Here is a 6,000-nt window from a genome sequence, read left to right as displayed (position 1 = left end):
CAATAAGTTTGGTTGCAGACTTTGAAAGTTTGTCTGTGGTTGGTTTGGTTTGAAGGATAGTCTATGCTTTCTTGCTTCGATTTTAAAGTTTTTTTTAATTTTATTTTGTGAGTTTTTTTATTTTTAGGATTTTGTTTAGGACATTTTATGATTTTTAGGAGTTTGTTTAGGACATTTTATGATTTTTAGGATTTTGTTCAGGACTTTTTATGATTTTTAGGATTTTTTAATTTTTTCCCTAGTGTCTAGCAAGGCAAAAGGGATTTTGAGTACATGAATGGATAAGAAAATGATAGAGGACACTTTCAAGGACTATCTCACAACATTAATCCAAGCAGAGGGTCTAGATATAGCAATGTAAAGCAAGGATTTTAGCGATATAAAGAAAGGATTTTAGTAATGTAAAGCAAGGATATAGCGTAACGAAGCCATATGGTCCAAAGACGTGGCCATGTCAAGAGATTTGTGGAAAACATGTTTTTGCATTTTATCCATAGAGTTGATCAAGATCAAGGGATAGATTTGGAGAGGAGGCAGATAGGATAATCAAAATCAAAGATGGTAATGAAGGATGTAAGCAAGAAATGGATAGGAGCTAAAGGGTCTGGATCAACTGTAATAGATAGGACACAGGAAACCTGCAAGGATCCTTAACCTTGTCAAGATCAAAGGTGGAAAAGGGATATGAATGTAGATAAAGTGAATGAGGGATAATGGGGGATGAAGGATAATAGATGGATGTACATGGATGGAACTTTCCCCCAGTGTAAAGTGGAAAAGGATAATAGATTACGCATGATGCCTATTTTCCAGGTTTTCATCATGGTAATTGCCCAAGGCGCCACAAGAAGTGGTTTTCACTCGTGGATGAAATTATTTCTCTTTACTTTTTTTCTGATTTTTTTTCACTTTTTCCTCATTTTTCTTTTTCTTTTTGGAAGATAATGGATTCATGATAGGGGATGGAAGAAGGACCCCATAGTCTCGCTTCTTTGGATGGTACCCTTGGAATATGAGTTGCAATAGGCCATGGCTATGAAGGTATGCTCAAAGATGTTGGCAGGATGATGAAATGAAACTAAGGCAATGACTTATGCAAAGGACTGGATAAGAGGGATGGAAGGGTGGAAAAGAGGTGTTGGATAATGGATGAGATGTTGGAAAAATTGTGTATGGCTAGATAGAAATGTTGGAAAGATCAACATTGGCACACACCTTGAGGGATGGTGGACATATGGAAGAGAAGTAAATCTTAGATTTTGAAATTTGGATGGAGGAAAGGTTACAAATTTTGGGGCATAAGAACCCAAAATGGATGAAGGAAGTGATGGAGGAATAGAGTCGGAAGGTTTGGATGAAGGAACAACAATTTTGGATGCCAATTTTGATTTTTCTTTAGACTGTTGTGCTTCAAGCAGCTGCTTAGGGATCCACATGGTTTTTCATTTTTCATGCTTTTGTAGTTCCTTAGAGTGCATTTCTTGTACAAGTGCCTTAGGAACCCATATAAATTTTGACTTTTCTTCTTTCTTTGTGGGCCTTTGTGGCATTTTGTATTTTTCTTTTTCTTTTTGGATCATATTTTCTTTGTTTTGACATGTTGATTAGATGGGACATGTTGATCCTTAAATACATGTGGATTACTTGACTTATGACTTTTATGCTTGGCATCCAAATTGCTTGGAGGGAGATGTGTGGATAGATAGGAATGATATGGAGGTCTTTTAGATGGATGGAAGGTACTTAAAGACGTGTGCCTTTGTTGATCCTGCATAAGAGATGGAGGGATATAGGGACCTAGAATGGATGGAAGCAATGATGGGGAAAGCGTATATTTGGATTTAACTGGAGAAATGTAGGATTTATGAGAGATACCAACATCTTGAGAAATGTCCCTAAGGCCATGACCTTTAACATTTTATTTAATATGGAGGGGTTCTTTCTTGTGGAGATCTACCCCTTTGCCTTTATAAATATTTTGACTTGTAGGATACACTTTGCTTTGGAAAGAAGACGCGAGTCCATTATGAGATGGAGGTGGAATGTAAGGAATGATAGGATCACGAAGGGGATTTGTAGGCATGATGGATTCTTGAGATGAACATGGAGGATTATGACAAGGGAATAAAGGGATACTTTGATCTTGACATGGAAGAGGAAGATCACTGGATTCCTCTTTAAAGGTACTATTCTCTTGACTTTCAATGGAATCATTGAAAAGAATGGAAGGTATATCTTGATCTTGCATAGGAAGTGGATTATGAATGAGATTTGGAATCATGCTTTGTTATTGAGATGGAAGGGGGTCATCTTGGAAGAAATGGAAAGGTATAAGGGGATCATCATGGAATTCTAGGGAAATAGGATATTTTTCAATCATTAGATGGGATTGAGGAGTTTTGGTGTCTTGATCTTGATTTATGGTAGGACTTATTTTTTCATTTTCCAGATTATCCTCTTGACATGAAGCAATTTCTAGGGAAGAGGTAGTGTTTTTAATATGAATGGAGGATTCTTGGAAGGTGTTCATATTTTGGTATGATGGGGAAGCATTTTGAGTAGGAATCTCTAGAGTGGGTATGTTCGGAATTGGAGTGCATGATGGCATAGGTTATGGGATTTTTAAATCTTTATAGGAACTTGTATCAATATTGGCATTAACTTGGATATCCATAGGAGATAGCCCTTGACGGTAAACATGAGAAGTTTCAATGTTTGAAGGAGATGGTATGGATTGTTGCTAAGAAGTTTTAGGATATGAAGGCATCATGGAAGGGATGGAGGCCACATATGGAGCCTTGCCAGACATAGGTTCATGATTTTGATCATGCTTAGAAGTAGTTCCTTCTTTTTCTTTAGGTGAGTCATTATGATCTTGAATTTCAATGACACCATTATCAATGAGATCTTGAATCTTATGTTTTAATTCCATGCATTTAGAAGTCTTATGTTCATTTTGTCTATGATATGCACAATACTTACTAAAAAATTCACACCTCCATGTGGTCTTTTTAGGCAATATGATAAGATTATGCTCAAGAAGCTCTTTCAAAGTCGACTCAATAGATTGACCCAAAGGTGTAAACTGTCTATCTAGAGGATATTTGGAGGAAATGTCTTTATGTCTTGGTGCAGGTGTCTTGTGAGCTTGTTTGAGATTTGGCTTTTGATTGTCAATTATTTGCTGGTTTTTTATTGTCAAATCATATAATCGTTTTAACATTCCTTGAAGTTTCTCACTCTTGATATCATGTAGTTGTTTTTCAAATGGAGTCATTGATTTATTTTGTTGGATTTTCATGTCATATATTTCTTTCTTGATATCTTGAAGCATTTGAGCCAAGATAGCCATGGGAATTGGAGCTAAGGTAGCCATGGGATTCTTACTTTTGTCAAAATTTTTAGAAGAGCTTTTGGTTTGAACATGCATTTACAACCAACGGGACTAAGAGATAGATGTGTTGTAGAAGTCAAGATCAAATTGGAGCTAGTTGTTCGTTAACATAGTGATTTGAGAGAAGTAACTAAGATCTAGTCTAGTTTCAGGAACAATCTATCCTATGTAAGACGTTATCTAAGTTAACTTAGGTTTGATAAGATGTTGTTTGAACTAGCTGAGAGATGATCGAAAAAATCATGCAATGCAACGACATGGATACACTATCAAGGTTGTTTATGCTCAGGAGGATGATGATCGGTTTTATGCTCGTTGTAGACTGATCTGGGCAATTTTGACTGTTTTGACTGACAAGATCAGGAATTCATATGACAGAGGATTGGACAGAGATGAGATTCTGACAAATAGGGTTTCAATGACTAACGACTACCAGTTTTTGATAAGGACTGATGTTTTGATGACTGACAAAGACCAGTTTGGACATAGACAGAGTTTATAACTAAATTGTTTGATATTGTTTGATTTGTTTTCTCTAGTTTCAATATTTTATTTTCAGTTTTAGGGATGTAAACACAGAAAACACGCAAGATATATAATAATTCAATCACAACACTCTAACCCTATAGAAGTTGGCTTAGAGAAGAAAATATTTGCTTGCTGACTTAGGTACACACCCAATAGCTAATCGGAATATGACTGTTGAATCTCATGCAATGGATTCTCAATGTCGTATTAGTCGACTCCAAACGCTAATGGGGGCACGATATGGCTGCACAAAGATTATCCCCCTTTCGGAGGTGAATCGGGTAGCCTCTATCTTATAGTTTATAGTAAGGGTTCCATTCGGAAGGACCGCCTAACTATCACACAAGTGTGATTTAGATACAAACCCAACAGGATGTTGAAACCATGAAGTCACGCAAGCATGATTTAGACCGTGAGGCCCTACAAGATGCTCAACATGAGACACTCCTCATAAATGAAGCAGTGCCACCAATTATTCCATCTACTGGGAATTTCACCCCAGAAGCGTTTTATTATAGTGAGTTGGATTCCTAGCTTTAGCCGAACTCACTTGGGTCATTCCCTCTCATCGAGCCTTAGGGGCTTCTCGGGAGGCAAGCCCTCTAAAGGTATCAATAGATCTCAAACTCTAATAGAAAAAACCTCAAGGTCTGGATTTCTGTTTGTCCAAATGGACAAGAGCATATTCTCCTACTCTATATTTCTCCCAAAAACACGTAAAATAAAGTTCTTTCTCTTATATAAATTTTTGTGTTCCTAAAAAGATTAAGAAGACAAAATGTTTGTTTGTATCTCCGGAGGCAACCTGCAAAACAAAGATATCAGTAGTTCAAGTTTATAATCTTTGGCAAGCGTATGTTTAATGATTGAATTATTTGTCAAGCGAACCTACAAACATTAAAATCCCAAAATTAGTTGCCAAAATAACATAAAAAAAAATCATCAAAAGAAAATTCTAGCAAGCAAACTGTAAATTAAACTAATCTAACAAGAATTTCCATTTTTTATGACTATCCTAGTTATGACAGTTTTGATAGTACTGCACTCTGTCATTTATAACTTTCCAACCATACATAAATAGGCAAATCTCTTCAGTGGAAATATGGAAAACTTGGTTTGACACAACATATAAAATTTGTGTTTAGATCCAACGGTTCAATACAAAGTTATGCCCTCCGAACAAAGACCATTTTTGCCTGTCACAAAAGAATAAGTAAAATGATAGTATTGCACTCTATCATTCATAAATTTCAAACCCGAAACCCTTCAGAAGATCGCTTCGGTGACAATGTGTAAAATGTGGTTTGCAACAATATACAAAAAAATTGTTTCGATCCAACGGTTCAATAAAACGTTATGCTCTCCCAAAAGAGACCATTTTTGACTGTCATAGAAGAACAAACAAAAAGAAAGATTTTTATTTGCAATTAACACATGTTTATTTATAAAAATCAAACATTAATTTTGTTCAAGAAACATTAGAAATCTTGTAGTCATGGGTTTGAGCCCCACGGTGGGTGCCAAAAATGTGGTGTGTGAAAAGTGGACCTGTATCTATATCTGAAATACACAACACTTTAATTAAGTCATTAGATGCATGGTTAGTAAATCAATAATCAATTGTTAATAAACCATTACAAAGCGACCTATTGCCTTCTAGTAGATGCAAGTTTAGATTGCTCTCAGATTGCTAAGCTATCTAGTGACTAGACAACACCTAAATGAAGGATTTTTAAATCTATATGAGCATGAATATGAGCTAAATGGATGCACGGTTTTTAAGCTAGATATGCAAGATTAATCTAACATGATTTAAGTAATATATGAATATTTAAGCTAAATGATTTAAGCAATATGAAAGAATTAATATTCAATATCTCAATGCAAATTCTGAATGAACCTAGAGAAAAAACAACATAATAACAATATATTCTCCAGGATTTTTGAATGAGAGATGAGAGCCTGAATTTATAGAAAATTCAGAAAGAAACCAAAGGCTGAGATCAAATGATGATGAGCGGTCAAGATTTTCTAAGAGGAAGCACAATCCAGGTGAATTGATGTGATTGGATGCTTTT

Source organism: Cryptomeria japonica, chromosome 9 (assembly GCF_030272615.1).
Source record: "Cryptomeria japonica chromosome 9, Sugi_1.0, whole genome shotgun sequence".
NCBI lineage: Eukaryota > Viridiplantae > Streptophyta > Pinopsida > Cupressales > Cupressaceae > Cryptomeria > Cryptomeria japonica.
This window is presented reverse-complemented; position numbering follows the sequence as displayed.